At 48.0% G+C, this 18195-nt stretch overlaps 1 protein-coding gene across 1 annotated transcript in view; it reads right to left on the bottom strand.

The window, feature by feature from the left end:
- Positions 1-17795, bottom strand: part of LOC144686454 (NAD(P)(+)--arginine ADP-ribosyltransferase 1-like) — a 47102-nt gene extending 29307 nt beyond the window's left edge. Inside the window, exon 1 of the mRNA XM_078551688.1 lies at positions 17731-17795. The gene's annotated coding sequence lies outside the window, so the exon portion shown is untranslated. The remainder of the gene's footprint in view (positions 1-17730) is intronic.
- Between the last annotated feature and the right edge of the window lie 400 nt (positions 17796-18195).

Raw genomic sequence — 18195 nt, 5'->3', positions numbered from 1 at the left:
ATGTTAGGTTATATGAACAGGACTGTTGCAGTGGTAATGTGTGTGAATGGCAGTCACATTGGGCCATATTATGCTCCAGTAGAATATTTAACACTTCCTCGGGATGGCAATCAGTGTTGGATGCCGCTGCGTCCCCAATTTCTTACCTGACTTTTTCTCCCCCCCAGCCTGTCTCGCCCGGCCTTCTGACTCAGGCCAGGCTAGATCAAACCAGGCAGCATGTCCCTGGGGCCTAATGCCGAAGTGCAGTTGAGTTGGAGTGAAGGAGGCCATGCCCCCTTTTTTTAAGGCACAAGCTGCCACAAACCAAATAAGTTTAAAGGTCCATTGAAATGTATAGGTCCTTGATAGGCCAGAGAGAACTTAAGTATTTAAGGTAAGTGGATAGGATTTGGGGGTGGAGAGCATCAGAGGCCATGGGGGGCGTTGAAATCAGAAGCCGGTGGGTGGGTGGGGGGTGCGGTTATTGGAGGCCGGTGGGAGGTGGAATCAGTGGTTGGTGGAGAGGAAATCGGCAGTCGAGGGGATCGGAGGTCATGTGTCATTGGAATCATTGGAAGTCAGGGGGGATCAGAGGTCGCGGGGGTGGAGTCAGAAGTTGGTGGGGGAGGATCAGAGGCCAGTGGGCGGATCAAAGGTCGTTGTGGGGGTGTGGAAATCAAAGGTTGTGGGGGGATCAGACCGCGGGATGGGGTTATGGACCTCAGTGGTGGGTTTGTTGAGACTCAGGGGGGTTCGGGCGTCGGGCCTCAGCGGGTGGCAGGTCAGGCCTCGGTGGGGAGAGGGAGGGTGTTGAGTCCCAGGGGAGGAGGGTTTTGGGCCTGGATGGGTCGGGGGTTCAGGTGTTGGGCCTCAGAGGTGGTGGGAGGTGTTGGGCCTCGGCTCCGGTCAGGCCTGGAGGTGGCTGGTGTGGGGGTGAGTGTCGGTCTCATCTAGGGGAGTCGGTGGAAGGGAGGAGTCGCCATAGGTGAGAGGGATCCTGTGGTGGGGGGTAGTGTGGTGAGGGAGTCCCCTGGGGTGATGGGGGGGTGGGGGGAGTCCTGTGGGGTGTTGCTCTGGGTCTGTACAATAGTTACCTAGAAGTTAGAAGTGGTTTTAATCCTTCTAACCTTTTCTTGGTAACTATTGGTATAACACAGTGGGAACCACCCGAAGTTCACGATTTAAATTGAGTTTTCAGATGGTTCCCAATGCAGGGCAATTGCCATGCATCCCTTACCTGGGAACTTCCAAAGAGGATTGCTCAGTACATCGTTGGGGTAGTCCCCAAATCCAACACTGGGGACTTAGAAGTTAAGGCCCAGTGTCTGCCTTAAGTTAGTCACAGAATCACAGAATCACAGTGCAGAAGAGGCGCTTCGGCCCATCGAGTCTGCACCAACACATGAGAAACACCTGACCTACCCACCTAATCCCATTTACCAGCACTTGGCCCATAGCCTTGAAAGTTATGACGTGCCAAATGCTCATCCAGGTACTTTTTAAAGGATGTGAGGCAACCCACTTCCACCACCCTCCCAAGCAGTGCATTCCAGACCGCCCTCTGGGTAAAAAGGTTTTTCCTCACATCCCCCCTAAACCTCCTGCCCCTCACCTTGAACTTATGTCCCCTCAGGACTGACCCTTCAACTAAGGAAAACAGCTGCTCCCTATCCACCCTGTCCATGCCCCTCATAATCTTTTACACCTCGATCAGGTCGCCCCTCAGTCTTCTCTGCTCCAACGAAAACAACTCAAGTCTATCCAACCTCTCTTGATAACTTAAATGTTTCATCCCAGGCAACATCCTGGTGAATTTCCTATGCACCCCCTCCAAGTGCAATCACATCCTTCCTATAATGTGGCGACCAGAACTGCACACAGTACTCCAGCTGTGGCCTCACCAAGGTTCTATACAACTCCAACATGACCTCCCTACTTTTGTAATCTATGCCTCGATTGATAAAGGCAAGTGGCCCATATGCCTTTTTCACCACCCCACTAACATGCCCCTCCACCTTCAGAGATCTATGAACACGCCAAGGTCCCTTTGTTCCTCAGAACTTCCTAGTGCCATGCCATTCATTGAATACTTCCTTGTCAAATTACTCCTTCCAAACTGTATCACCTCACACTTTTCAGGGTTAAATTCCATCTGCCACTTATCTGCCCATTTGACCATCCCGTCTATACCTTCCTGTAGCCCAAGACACTCAACCTCACTGTTAACCACCCAGCCAATCTTTGTGTCATCCGCAAACTTACTAATCCTACCCCTCACATAGTCATCTATGTCATTTATAGAAATGATGAATAATAGGGGACCGAGCACAGATCCCTGTGGTATGCTACTGGACACTGGCTTCCAGTCACTAAAGCATCCTTCTGTCATCACCCTCTGTCTCCTACAACTAAGCCAATTTTGAATCCACCCTATCATATATGTCTCCTAAGGACCTCTCTTGGTTAAGTCTCAGGCTCCGGCTGCATCCCAAGGCCCACTCACGCATGCCAGAGAGTCCTGTCTACCACTTGGGTGGCCAGTGCTTAGTCCGCTTGATGCCTGACAAAAACCCCACCCACCTCTGCCTCACACCACATGACTGGGTGGAGACAGCTTCGGCACTCGACTGTATCCTGTGCTCTCAGCTCAGGCGCAGGTATTATCCTAACCTGCACTCCAAGTCTGCGTAGTTGGCTTGGACCATGAGGGTTACTGCTCAAAGACTGAATAACTACAAGGCAAGTGGTTCTGAACACCTCCCTCAGTGACTGTTCCATGCCCACCTCTCGCAAGGGGATCCTGTAACTTGCCCAGTCGCCCAATTGCTCTGCAGCCCCATAAAACCCAGATTATTTTGCAGTCTGCACCCTAGGGGTTAAAAGTTCATGGGCAATCAGCGGCACTATCAGGAATTTGTGTTTCTTGAGTGGGCATAATTGTTTCAGGAGCCAGACTCCAAGCATGTCAATGGAGCTGATGCTGAATGGTCTCAGCTATGGAAGAATGCTCAATCTTGAAATGCTTTTACAAGTGCCTAGATGATTTCTTCCCCCACTTCCCTCCCCCCACCCCCTGCATGGCATGTGCTTGTGCACTTCCTTCAGTCTGTGCTGCCCCTGCCCTGCCCAGCCCCACAGTGGAGCCCTTGCCCTGGCAACACACTGAAAGCCAGCCGGGAAGAAGCCGCTTTGGAGACTTGCCTGTGATCACCCCCCTGAATCCGTGGTGCCACGCCTTCAATTCCTATGGGGGATAATCACAAGCACTGCACTAAGTTGTGTGCACTCACCTCCAAGTTTCCCACAAAGTTGAGGTCGCCAGGTGCATGCCTTTTAAAAGCAGTTGGAAATCACACCATTCTGAAGTCACACCCATGTAGGATTTAAATTTGACGTGGGGGAATGATTCTGGCATGTGGCCACAATAATGAGATGCAAATTTATTAAAATTAAGTTCCCAATGTTCGATGGCAGGAAACACGGCCCACTATTGATGGGGCGAGGGGACAATCGTGTCCTGGATTTACATTGCTGGGAAACGTGACCAGGGCCTTCTCGTGAGATTTTTCAATCATGCTGCATTCAACACCTGCCCCAATTGGGCGTGGAAAATCCCAGCCTATGGTTTTAATGTCCTTTCTATAATTGTTAAGCAATTCTCAGTCTATGAAAGGGTTAAAAATTTAGCTGGACTGAAATACAGCCAAAAGTCTTGGTGATAAATACATACCCTTGCACAGACACAAAAAAACAGACAGAGACCTGACAGCCATGCGTTTCCAGAGAGCTAACCAGGCTTAGATTGATAATACTTGCATCTGCTATGTCATTTTGATTCTCAAGAATTACTCACACAAAGAACCTTAGAAATATAATAGACAATGGCACCTTATTCTCAAACCAACAGATTTTCTTCATAATTAGCATTTAGTAAACAAGTGGTCAGATTTGAGAACTCCACCAGGAACTCAGGCCTCATCAGGGTAGAAATCTGAAACCATCTCTCCATAAAACTGAGATAAAGGCAGCAAAAATAAGCTATAATTTTTACTCTGGATTGTAAGTATAAAATTGATTTATTGTTTGTTTGGATATCTTAATCATTTTTATTCTTAACTGGATTTGAGAATTGAAGTTAGCATTTTTAGAGGAATTGATACTGTTTGTATATACAATTTGTAGGATTCAAAACATTGTTTTAATGTAATCTGGGATATATATTTAAAAATAAATATAGTACTCATTTAACAGGTTGTAATTTCATTCTAAAAACCTCATGAACCCTATAAATCTTCTAGAATTTTTAATTATAAGATTCTAAATACTGATAGAGGGGACTTCAAGAGATTCGAGTCTGTTATAAATATACATCGTATGTTTCTTCCTGAGATAATTTTGTTTAGTTTAGGAACTCCTGGGAGAAAGATTATTTAACTTAAGACCCAATTGCTATTTAGCTTGGTGATGAAGCCCTTGCGATATTTTAGAATTTCTCTTAGTTGAGGTTTAAATCTAGCAAAAGTTCAAAACCCTTGTGGTGGTGTCGGGTGTAAAGATAACAGAATTCTAACATAACAGAGGGCAGAATTTTCCCGTTGGCATGCAGAGGTGGGACCCGCACGCTGACGTGTAAAATGACACGTGGTGACGTCAGGCGAGCATCCCGATGTCACTGCGCGTCATCACAATATTTTGTTGGGCGGGCACGCGATGATCTCTGATGCGCACCCGCCGTTAATTAACGGGCCACTTAAGGCCTTTGAGACGCCAATCGACGGCAATTTTTCGGCGCCCGTGCAATCTTCGGGTCGGTGCATGGGCGCAACAGGCAGGCGGGTAGGACACATTTGTATAAACTTCATCCACGGGTGACATAAGAGGGCTCAGTGGGGTCACGAGTGTGCGCTGTCAAATATTGATTTTTTAAAGTTACTGGTACTTGTCTGGGTGATCTGCAATGCTTCAAAACGCATACCAGCTGCTTGGACTGGACTCACAACCTTCAGGACAGCACTCTGCAGTGAGGAATCTGTTTTGGGCCTGCAAGTTTCAGGAAGCCTTCTCTTAGCTTGGGAGTGGAACTCTCCACTGGAGGCACCTCCTCTGAGGAGGAAGGGAGGGCTAGAAGGGGGAGGAGGCCAGGAGTGCACATTCAGCCTCCAAGGGAGCCACCTTTGGGAGGACAGGCACAAGGGGTGCAGGGCCAAGAGGTAGTCCAAGGGGCCACAGAAGACGCCACTATCCTGCTGCCAGTGTATACAGGCGGCAAAGCAGCTACCTCAATATGTCTGAAGTGCAGTGCTGAAGGAGGATCGGCCTCTCAAGTGAAACAGTTAGCCAAATCTGTCAGGTGACTGGGCCGCAGATCTCCATGAACTGTATGGGCGGATACCCCATGCCAGTGGCTCTAAAGGTCACAGCTGCCCTCAACATCTATGCCTCTGCCTCCATCCAGGGCTCGTTGGGTGATCTTTGCATTGTCTCGCAGCCAGCTGTCCACACTTGTGTCAAGCAGGTTACAGACACTCTGTTCAGTCATTGACCTTCATCCACTTCCATTGGGACCAGGCAAGCCAGACACAGCGAGCTAGAGGCTTCGCGGCCATTGCTGGCTTCCCCCGCGTCCATTGCTGGCTTCCCCCGCGTCCAGGGTGCAATAGACTGTACACACGTGGCCATCAAGGCGCCAGCAGGTGAGGCCGGTGCCTTCGTCAACAGGAAGGGCTCCCACTCCATGGACGTGCAGATAGTGTGTGATCACAGGATGCTGATTCTACAAGTCTGTGCAAGGTACCCAGGCAGCTCCCACGACGCCTACATCCTCAGACACTCCCAGGTGCTGGGGCTCTTCAGTGCTCCAGCCCGGCTGGATGGATGGCTGCTGGGTGACAAGGGCTATCCCCTCAGAAGGTGGCTCATGACGCCTCTCCGTCAACCAATATCAGAAGCTGAGCAGCGCTACAATAGGAGCCATGCCTCCACAAGGACTGTGGTGGAGAGAGCCATCGGTCTTCTCAAGATGCGCTTCCGATGCCTGGACTGTTCAGGGGGCGCACTCCAGTACCCCCCAGATCGTGTGTCGCTGATAGTGGTTGCATGCTGCGCTCTCCACAATCTTGCGCTGCAAAGGGGGGACGTTGTGGACGACGAAGATGTAGACGCAGTGGCTGCGGCTGCACATGATGAGGCCAGCAGTGAGTCCGAGGATGAGCATGCACAGGGGAATGGTGAGGGGGTAGAAGCTGACCCGGGCATACTCCAGGGAGGCAGGGAGTAGGGCTTTAATTCAACGAACCTCGAGCTAGCGCACCACATATGGACCTCCAGGACAAGCCTGTGCTGCAGGCTCCACACTCAACACCTAAGTGCCAAATCTGCCTGGATAGGAACATTAATTAAGGGCCTTGTTAATAAAGCTGAATGCCCCACAAGTCACTCATAATCATCCACCTGCAGAAGAAAAGAGGCACCCTCAGCCATGGTGACATGTCTGAATTTAATATTACAACCAAGGGAACTTAATTAAACAAAATGACAAAGGTGTTAAAGATCACACCAACTCATAAAGACCTCATTGCAGGCCAACACAAAAGCACCAGTGATAAACCCGTGGTGTGCCTAAGGTGCCTTATGTTTACGTTTTCGGGTGCTACATCTGGTGCTGCCCCCTTGCTGGGAGTGGCATCTAAGCCAGCCTGCTGACTCTGCTGTCCTGTTGGTCACAATGACCTTGGCGGTCATCCTCTGGCCCGTGGAGCCTGTGTTGGCCCCACCTGGGAGGGAGCTGCCAGTTCCGCAGCTGGCATCTCCCCAGTCGTCACAGCCTCACCGGATGCAACGGTCACTGGGAGAGGGACGGAGGAGCTGCTACCCTCATCCGGAGCGCCCCGAGAGGAACCTGCAGAGACAACAGGCAGCTGCTGTGCCAACGTGAGGTCACTTCGGACTTCCCTGCTCACCGTGGATGGATGGGCACCGAGCTTGGATAGTTGGTGCCCAGACCATCTCCCACACTGGCACTGACCAGCTGAGGTCATTGCCGATGTGAGGGCTTGCTGGTCTGAGCGCATCCCCAGGAAGCCCTGATTGGTCTCCTCGAGGAGCCTCTCCATAAGAGTCGCCACTCTCTCTATGGAGGACACATGGAGCTCAGCCATGAGGCTCATTGCATTGGTGATAGTCCACGTAGACTCCTCCACCACCGACACCAAGCCAAGCATAGCCTCATGTATCTCCCCCAGATGCTCCTGCACACCCGGCCGCATTTCCTGCATTTACTGCATCATGGACGACTCCAGAGGCACATCATCAGCCACCGACTGAGCACTCTCTGTCTCTGCCAGCGCCTCCAGCGACTGTGAAGTGCCCTCACTGCTGTGCCCCGGGACACTAGCCAATGTTCTAGTTCCCACTGAGGTGCTAGTATCTGTGCTGGTGCCTGCCTGGCAGAGATAGTGTGACACTGGTAAGACTTCAGGGCCCTCAGGTGTAAGAGGGCCTCTGCTGCTCCTCCTCCCAGCCCTGCTCCGATGATGCTGAAAGGAAGAACAAGGACATTGGATCAGTTAATATGGAGACAATGTCAATCTGCACACCTGTCCCCCGGATCATTATGCGCTCATCCTTCCATAAGCAATGGTCAAGCCATGTTGCAAACTTCAATCACTGAACATTCAGCACTGCTATGGCTGTTGGGAGAACAATGGTGACCTTACTGCTGGGCAAACATACCTGCCCATGGCACCCCAGCCTCACCGACACCGGTGGACCTGGGCACAAGGCGTTTCTCCAAATCTAGGGTCTCCTGCTCGAAGCAGCTGAGAATCGCCAACTGGGCCGGCCCTCCGCCAGTTCTCACCCACCCGGCAGCATTATGTACATTCACCTCCTGAAAAGGAGAGAAGAGCGTTGGTTAGTGCTACTTGTACCTGGACTCTTTTCGCAGACGGCCCACCCCAACCAGAGTGGGACATTGCAGGGCTCCTCACCCTGCTGCTGCTGAACACTCACACAAAGATGCTAGGCCAGTCCCCCGCACTACCTTGGCCAAATGCTGCCTACATCACATTAGGTACCACACGGTCTAATCTTCCATAGCAAGGAGGTGCAAGCACATGGAGCGCAGAGGACAGCAGATCGATTGGTGCCACACCACCTTGAAGCTCCTCTCCCAGCATGTCATCACCCTGACTTTGACATGTCCTGGAGTTCCAGCACTGCGCCTAGGTGCAACTCCTCCAGGTTGCTTCCAAAACAGTAATATAGGCCTCAGTGTACCACATGCTGTGGATGCAGAACCCACCTCTTCACCACCCTCTCAGGGTGACCTCGATATGGGCAATATCTGCTGGCCCACCCAGCGAAGGACACATGCCATCAATGATTCAATGCTGTCACTACACTCAGACTTGGGGAGGTGGTGCAAGGGGGAAAGCCGACCTGCTGGGTTAAGTGACCAATGCCAACATTGTCCTCACCCTTTCCGAGCACAACAGGTCGTTGAAGCACTTGCGACACTGGACCCAGGTGCGCCGCACCACTTCGCCGGAGCTCACCACCTCCGCCATCTTCTCCCAGGTACGTTTGGTCATGTGGGGAGGTCTCCTCCTCCCATCCTGGGGTACGAGCACCTCCCGCCATGTTGCCACCTCCTCGAGAAGGGCAGCAAGGCAATCATCAGAAAAATGAGGGGCACAGTGCCCCCCTGCCCTACCCTCCTGCCTGGCCTGCTCACCAGCAGCGCTCTGGGGAGCCCTTCCACTGGCCGTGATTCACAGCCTTTGAAAGGCAGCAGCAGCTTTTTAAAACAGGCCACCAGGTCGCCATTGGACCCGGCGCTCATTGTAGTCCCACTGCCGCCTGCCTACTCCCGCTGACCTCGGGAGCCGCAATTCATGCTGGGCGGGCCTTAATTGGTCCGCCCGCGTAAAATGGCGACGTGGACCACCCGACAGGCAGCGCCCGCCCACGCCCGCTCTCACACTGCCCACCCGACAGGCGGAAAATTCTGCCCAGAGTTACCAAATAGTTGCTTGGTAGTACAGAACTTGAGTATTTCTGAAAAAAGAGTAATTTTTTGTCTAAACTTATTCATCAGGACAATTTGCAAGAAAATACTTATGTCAGGGAAACAATAAATTTATAATGTATGAGAAGAGAGTGCTGATTGGTTGGCAAGTGGACTCTGATTGGTAGAGGTGTTGCCATGAAGAATGTACAAGTTTATGGTGACTGACAGTTAACTGCCAAGCATTGTTTGAAATTTAAACCATAATTCACGAAATAAGTGACAACTATTCACTGGTTCATTCCCCAGGGCAATATCTTGCCCAATCAGAGTCAAATTTAAATTTAAACTCCTTCAAAAAAAATGTTGTTTACCAAAGGTAATGTACCTTTAACAAATCCATGCTGCCTGCCCTTGGTTCACCTGTGTATTTCTAAATATTCATTACTTCTATCTTGAATTATGGATTTCAAGAGTTTGTTCGCAATGGGAGCTACTTCAGGTCTAAATTGTTATCTGGTTTAACGTTTTCTCCCTCTTCGAACAAAGATGTTACATCAGCAACTTTCCAGTCCTATTGCAAAGTTTGTATATTTGAAGAGGATTAAAAACATACATCAAGTCTTCCGCTGGTACACTTACATTCTCACATCCACCATTGGTTGTGAAAACTAAAGTAATGGCAGATAATTAGCAGTCAGAATAACAGTAAGGGTAATAGTATCTCTGCTTTTAAAGCAATAAGGCTATACTCAGGGGGTGGTAAACCTTTGGAAGAGGCTGTGGAAGCTCAGTCACTGAGTATGTTCAAGGCAGAGATCAATAGATTTCTACATGGTAAAGATATCGAGGGATATTAGGATAGTGCAGGGAAAGACGTTGTGGTAGAAGAACAGCCGTGATCTAATTGAATGGCAAAGCAGCTCAAAGGGCTGAATGGCCTACTCCTGCTCCTATTTCCTTTCTTGAGCAAGATTGTAACATTTTCAATTGTCCAGTCCTCTGGCACCAGCCCTGTTACTAAGGAAGACTGGAAGATTATGGCCCGCAACTCTGTAAGTTCTATCCTTACTCCCTCAGCATCCTTTGTTGCATCCCATCTGCTCCTAGTGACTTATCAATTTTATGTACAGCCAACCTTCCTCTTTGTCAGTATTTAGCCCAATCTGAATATATCTGAACTAAAAGTTATCTGAACTACCTTCTATTTTGCCATGACTTTGGCAACATCTTGTTCCTGGTTAAGGCAGACGCAAAGTGTTCACTTAGTACCTCAGCGATATCTTCTGCTTCCATGCAAAGATCCCCTTTTTGGCCTCTAATCAGACCCACCCCTTCTCTGACTGCCATCTTACTACTTATATTCCTGTAGAAGACTTTTGGATTCTTTTTTTATGTCACCTGCCAGCTTCTCCTCCTAATCTCTCCTTTTGTCTCTCATTCCTTGAAACCTCACCTTAAAACCAAACTTTCTGTATTCAGCCCAGTTCTCATTTGTATGATCAACCGGATGTCCACCATATACACCCTTTTTTGCTGCATCCTATTCTCTACCTCTTTCATTATCCATGGAGATCTGGATTTTAATTGTCCTACCTTTCCCCCTAGTGGAAATGTACTTTGACTATATCAGACCAACTCCACTTTGAAGGCTGCCCATTGCTTGGTTGCATGTTTTCCTACCTATCTTTGATTCCAATTTACTGGAGCCAGATCCATTTTTACCCCACTGTAATTAGCCCTCCTCCAATTTAGTATTTTTACTCTAAATTATTCCTTGTTCTTTTCTATATCTATTCTAAACTTTATGATACCGTGATCGCTCTTCCTTAAATGTTCCCCTAATGACACTTGATCTTCGAGTGTGGAGTGGTGGGGACCAGGATCTTTGACTGTGGGATTGAGGGGTGGGGTCAGTTCTTAGAGTGTGGAGTGTGGGGCTACATTCTTTGAATGTTGGGTAGGAGCACCACACTCTTTCACTTTGGAGGAGCCACATTCCTGGAATGTGGAGGGACTGTGTTCTTTTAGTGTCAGGTGGTGTCTACATTTTTCAGTTTGTGGTGTGAGGGTCTGCATTCTTTGGTTTTGAGGTGGGCACGTCACACTCTGAGTAAAGGGTTGGCCGTATTTTTTAGGTGTGGGTGTTCTGTGTTCTTTGAATGTGGGTGAGAATGGAGTACTCCAGAAACTCCCAGTCCCACATTCAGCTAAGTATATTTTAAAATGTGTTGTTTACAGCCTGCTAGGCTGCAAGTAGTCAATGTTGGCAGCCTCAAAGTAAAGCAATCTTATTTAGGTATGGGTCTTGGTAGATGTTAGGCCCCTAATTTGTCTGCAAGAAGTGGGTTACTTTGGCCAAAGGGTAAAAGCAGGCACTAAATGTGTGCTGTGCTAATAAGACATATCTGTTTGAAAGTTTGGATTTAGCATGCAATTTTGACCTAAATGCTGATTACCATAACTTGAACTTGCCTGGACATTCTAAACCAGATACCTGCAGCTCCAGTACTCAAGAGCCAATTGGACACAATTTTCACGGAGCAGTAGATGAGCAGCTCAAACCCATTCCCACTGAAGGTGTGTCGTTTGCTGGTTGGCACACCACAGCAAGTTGCCAGATGGCTAAAGGACTGAGGGAGAGTGCCCAGAAGTTCTTTGATGCAGCACTGGAGGTCCTGGTGGAGGAGATGTAGTGGAGGCCAGTTGCCCTGTACCCACAGGAGGGATGGATGCCACCTTGTGCTCCTATCCCTCCCTTCTGCAGCACAGTGGGTGGTGCCCTATCTGGCCCCATGTCTCCTCCCTTCCTTGTCAAGGCCAAGGGGATCCTAGCAAGATGCCAATGACCAAGCACTCCTTTTCTTCTGATTACCCCTATAGGATGGGTAGTGCAGCACTTACCATCTGGTGAAGTCCTCGGCAAAATTACAGAATAAATGTTACCAGAGGGTGCACACTTGGAAAACTGTCCCAGAAAGTCTCCCCATGTATTTCAGGGATCCTCTTCACAGCTCCAGCAGCAAGGGAACATGAAATGGTGTGTATTCCTTTAAGGAGCACTTGAAATCCACATCAACAACCTGTTTGCTCCCAAACAGCTAGTCATTGTTGGAAGAGGGAGTTAGGACAAGCACTAGTGGCTAAAATGCTGTGCAGTCTCTATAGTGAGAGTTAGCAGGCATTTTAAATGGCAATCACCAGCCCTTTGAAGAATAACCATTCCTAATGTGTGGATCAACTCATTTACCAAGATGGCATCTTGCACAAAACACAATCTAAACCAGCACTACAGATCAAAACCCCATCTTCGTCACCTCAGAGGATCCTTAGGGCTGGATTTTCATGGAGCTGTGGAGACTCCGGGGCCTTTAAAAATGGTGGATGTGACCTGGATCCAGAAGCCCCATCCCCATTTCCAGCAGATCCCATTTTTGCCTCTAGGGGAAAAGAGGCATAGCGTGAGGTACACAGGCACGAATTATGAGGCGGCTGGGCCATTTCAAGTCTGTGCACAGCACAAGCAGCTCAAATTTTCACTCCAGGAATTCGCTCAACCCTAAGTGTGTGTCCCACAACTTTATAGTGGAGACCTAACTGCTCATGAAGGGAAGATAAAGTATGTAGAACTTTTAAGCTATCAAGTTATTTAAATCCCTTGCCTTTTAAATTTTGGGGGGAAAAAACCTGCCTGCCTGTGTCTGTGAGCGTGAAAGAATCTGTTGTGGTATTTCAATAGCTGTTTGTTGACATAATACTACAATGATAGCACTTAGGTTTATCACTGCTTGACTGCTTCCACACAGTATCACAGTGAGGGCTGTAAATTCAAAGTTTGATTGACAGCTCCAGGATTTATTAAAGGATTAGCTGTCTTTGATATGAATACAAATGTTTGTTTTTATAAGGCATTAAGTACTTGAGCAGATTTAAATGTATTGATTGGGCTTTCATGAATGAAAGTGTTATATTTTGAAGTCCGTAATAGATACTTAGGGCTACATCTTACATGCACCTGCCAGAAAAATAGGGCAGTTGCCCACCCCACTACTTTCCCACCGACAGCCAAGCTCACCCCCCAAAATACTGGGGATGGGCAGGCGCCAAAATGGGCAGCCCGCCTGCCATATTTAAATAGGTAATCAAGAATCAATTAGGCTTGTTAACAAGCCAATTTGCCCTGATAATGTGCTGCCCATGTCATAAAATGTTTGGTGTGGACACTTGGGCAGGAGCGGGCAGGCCAATTTTTTTTCTCCCTTTGCATTCATCACCGGGCGGGAAGGAAGGGGCGTTCAATCTTCAGGGGCTGCCCTTTGCGGATCAGGGGCGGTCCACCTAAGATGAAAGCCCCCCCACTTTTGTCCTAAACCCCCACAGCCTTAAACCCAACACCCCCTCCACCACCCCTACCCATCTCTGACCTGCCGAATCCCTCCTGCCCAAGACACTGGACTTACTGGCTTTGGGGATCCACGGGCCTTCTTCATCATCTTGTTGCAACACCCACTAATGTGCACTTGGTGCTGCCAGGACTGATGGCGCTGCCTGACAACTGCGCAATTCCCACTTGGCTCTTGTCAAGCCCTCCCACAGCATGTTATGGCTGCGGAGTGGGTCAGGTCCGTGCCAACTTTGCTTCTGGTGGAGGGGTTGGTGGTGGTCAACCTGGCCCCCAGCCCCATGTTATTTGGACCTTAGAACTTTTTTATATTTCATTTGAGCATGGCTCCTGAAGTCTGCCCATGATGGATTGGCATGGAGGGTGTAAGGGCAAAGTGTGGTGGGTGCAGGGCATGGGTCACTATAAGAGGCTAAGGTAATGAGTGAGGTGGCATGGGTTGCCATGGAGGGTATGAGGGGCCATTGAGGATGGGTGGAGGGGCATGGATATGCATGGAGGGTATGAGTGACATTGAAGGTGGGTGGTGGGCATAGGTTGGCATGGGTTGGCATGGATAGAGCATGGGAATTGGGTGGAGGAATGAGGGCTGTGAGAAGTGAGGGCAATTGAGCGCCTAATATTTGACAACACAACTGAAACTGAAGCAGTACTTTAACCAGTCTGCCTTGGCACTCAGCAGCCCTTGCATCGGGATGTAGCGGGCATAACTCTATCCTGTAACTGCACATGCCACCCCCTCCCCCAAACCCCAACCCTGTAACAGCAACCTTACCCACCTCCCCCCCACCACCCGCCCACTGCCATTTTACGTGGGCGGGCCAATTAAGGCCCGCCCAGCGTGATGCGCACCCAGTAGCACTCAGCGCTACCTGGGAGGGTGGGGGGAGGAAGGAGAGCCTTTTTTTGTGCATGCATGCGAAAGAGCACAGTAATCTCCCTAAGGCACGGAGCTGCCTCAGGGAGATTAAGTTCAAATTGAAAGTTTAAAGTAAAGATAGATTAAACTTATTTAGACATGCCCCCTCATGTCACATGAGCTGGGACATGTTTATGAAATGTGTGAAAAATATTTGTTAATTTAATAAAACCTTCATGAAACCTCACCCCGCCCATGGATGAGGTTTCATGAAAAACACGAAGGCCGCTTGGGCTCTTCTCCTGCCTTAAAACCTTAAAGTTGGACGGGCAGCATTGTTAATTATTTAAATTACTCTCCTAATGGCTGTAACAGGCCTTTGACAGTTCGGCGGGTGCACAGCTGCCTCTGGCGCGCATCCGCTGAATGGAAGATCGGAATGATGCACGGTGACGTCAGGACGCACACCTGATGTCACAGTATGTCATTTTAAGCGTCGGCGTGAAAATTCTCCCCCATGTCGTACCTGAGAAACAGAGATTGTGTGCTGAGTTCCTCAACCCTAGAGTAAAAACAGGAGGGAAATTATAAGACTTGTTGTTTCCCTAAGGTGATGAGTTATGGTAGCTGCCCTTATCTGAATGTAACTTGTGCTGTTATTTGCCATGTGCTGAAATTGGAGCATTCACCTGGTGTTGTCTATCAGACTCCTAAATTTAGCCCCCATCTGTCAGCTGAGATCCACTGCAACTTTCTCAACAGCATTGGCAATAATTTGGTTCAAACCATGCTCCAGATGACTTGAGCAAATAATTGACAGTGGCATTTCAGTCTTGTATGCACACTTTGGTGATATTATTTTCTTCATTACTGTTATTTTGCTTATGTTAATTTTGGTGAGTGCCTGACGCCGTGCATCATTCCGTTCTTCCGTTCAGCAGATGCGCGCCAGAGGCAGCTGTGCACCCACCGAACTGTCAAAGGCCTGTTACGGCCATTAGGAGAGTAATTTAAATAATTAACAATGCTGCCCGTCCAACCTTAAGGTTGGCAGGCAGGAGAAGAGCCCAAGCGGCCTTCGTGTTTATTATTAGTTTCCTTGGGACATCAGGCATGCTGTAAATATTGATGCAAAGTAATTATTCGGCATTCCCAACATTTCCTTATTTTCATTGACAATATCGCTTTTATCAGTTTTCAAGTGACCTGCACTGTTGCTGATCACACTTTTTTTCTAACATAATCCTAAACATTTTGGTGTTAATTTTGATATCCCTTTCAAGTTTCTTTTTATAGCTATTACTATCTGCTTTGTCACCCTTCACTGTTCTTTGGATCTTTCCCACTTACCAGGATCTGTGCTATTTTGTGCATTTACAGCTTTTCCTTTTAGCATTAACTTGTCATTTACCTTCCCAGTTGACTGTGGTTATCTTTTTTAGCAAATTGAGGTTTTGCCCCTTTGAGATATAAACTGACTCAGCGTCACATTAAATTCTTTTTGAGCACCTTCAGCTGATTTTCTGTTATCTTATCCATTGTCAGATTTGCCCAGTTTAATGTGGACAGTCCCTGTCTAATTCCATTGAAGTCGATCTTACTTAAATCTAGAATCCTAATAGCTGTTCTGCAGTTCTCCTTTTCAAACATTACCTTGAACTCAATCGTATTATGAACACTATACTGTAAATGCTCACAGCCATTCGGGTTTTAACTAAATCGGGTTCTATATCTAATATACTCTGCCCCTTGTTGGTGCCCAGCTGGTGCAGAAATCTATCCCAAATAGACTCAAGAAATTCACTACCTTTCTGACATGTGCTGTTCTACTTAATCAAAGTTATATAAAAGTTAAACCCCATTAAAATCCACTTTGTTTTCGTTATATGCTTGTTGAATGTTTGCATTTATACAGTCAACCACTTCAACAACTGCAACCAGGAAGCTTGAACACAACTCCCACTATTCACAATTTTATCCTTAATCACTAAAGCTACTTGCCCCACTCTACCATTTCCTCACTCTATGTAAGCCTTATAACCTGGGATATTTAGTTCCCACTCCTACCTGTCTTGCAGCTATGTCTCAGTGATGGCTACCATGTCACACTCTCCAAGTTGAATTTCCACAAGCAGTTCATCCAATTTGTTTCTTATATTCCACATATGTAAAGAATGTTTATTGGAGTCATGTACCCTAACCTGCCCTTCTGCTCTAATGTTTTACCCTCACATTTCCTAGTTTTCTCTCCTAGTTTAATTATGTGACATCTTTTACATGCACATGCACACACAAACAAGGCAAATAATACACATTGTGCACACACAGGCAAAGGCTCATGGAATTAGTGCACCGGCTCACAGACTCACACATAGGACTCACACAGGAACAGGGCACCGGCTCACTCACACACACACACTCACACACACGTGAACGGGGCACAGACTCACAGGAACAGGGCACCGCCTCACAGACACACACAGGAACAGGGCACAGACTCTTTACAGACATACAGAGAAGTACAAAAAAATCACTGATGCACACAAACAGGGCACAGGCAAACACACAACACAGGCACAGGGTACAGGCACACACACAAGGCACAATATACACAGGGTTCGGACACACACAAGGCACAACATACACAGGGTTCGGACACACACAAGGCACAATATACACAGGGTTCGGACACACACAAGGCACAACATACACAGGGTTCGGACACACACAAGGCACAATATACACAGGGTTCGGACACACACAAGGCACAATATACACAGGGTTCGGACACACACAAGGCACAATATACACAGGGTTCGGACACACACAAGGCACAATATACACAGGGTTCGGACACACACATGGCACAACATACACAGGGTTCGGACACACACAAGGCACAATATACACAGGGTTCGGACACGCACAAGGCACAACATACACAGGGTTCGGACACACACAAGGCACAATATACACAGGGTTCGGACACACATGGCACAACATACACAGGGTTCGGACACACACAAGGCACAATATACACAGGGTTCGGACACACACAAGGCACAACATACACAGGGTTTGGACACACACAAGGCACAATATACACAGGGTTCGGACACACATGGCACAACATACACAGGGTTCGGACACACACAAGGCACAATATACACAGGGTTCGGACACACACAAGGCACAATATACACAGGGTTCGGACACACACAAGGCACAATATACACAGGGTTCGGACACACACAAGGCACAATATACACAGGGTTCGGACACACACAAGGCACAATATACACAGGGTTCGGACACACACAAGGCACAATATACACAGGGTTCGGACACACACATGGCACAACATACACAAGGTACAGACACACAAGGAAGAATATATACATATATATATCAATATGTTTTGAACACTGAAAGTTTCTGAGGCATTAAGCACTCATTTGCAGAATAATTTGTTGAACTTACTATTTAGTCTGTTCCTTTAGTCTGGCTGATGTTAAAGTTGGTTTTGTGTAAAAGGCCACAGTTTGATCTGAGCTCTTGTGAAATAGTTCCACCTTGCTTGAGTCCAGTAGCCTCCCTGGGGTTAATGATAATGCTTTTATGGGTGCCCTTCAATCACTGCCTGTAGTAACTCTAGCCCATCTAGATCAGGAGTTGTAGCTTGGTTTTCTGCCTGTGCTTAATTAACTGAGCCAGTTGCTGTTCTGCTGTGAAGTGCAAAAGGCATAAAATGTGCAAGCAAATTTTGCACATCTGCCAATAAGTGTACGGAGCCAGTCAGAGTTTCCAATTTAAATCGTGTTGATGGACAATGCAAATCAAGTAGAGGGCACCAGTTGTGAGACAGAAACTTGGGTCCTGAATCAGGATTCCAAAGCCTACATTACAATACTGACTATACTTCAAAAATACTTCACTAATTTTAAC

This window comes from Cetorhinus maximus, chromosome 11 (assembly GCF_964194155.1).
Source record: "Cetorhinus maximus chromosome 11, sCetMax3.hap1.1, whole genome shotgun sequence".
In the NCBI taxonomy this organism is placed as follows: Eukaryota; Metazoa; Chordata; class Chondrichthyes; order Lamniformes; family Cetorhinidae; genus Cetorhinus; species Cetorhinus maximus.
Note: the sequence above shows the minus strand (reverse complement) of the source record. Positions and strands in the feature narration are given on the sequence as shown.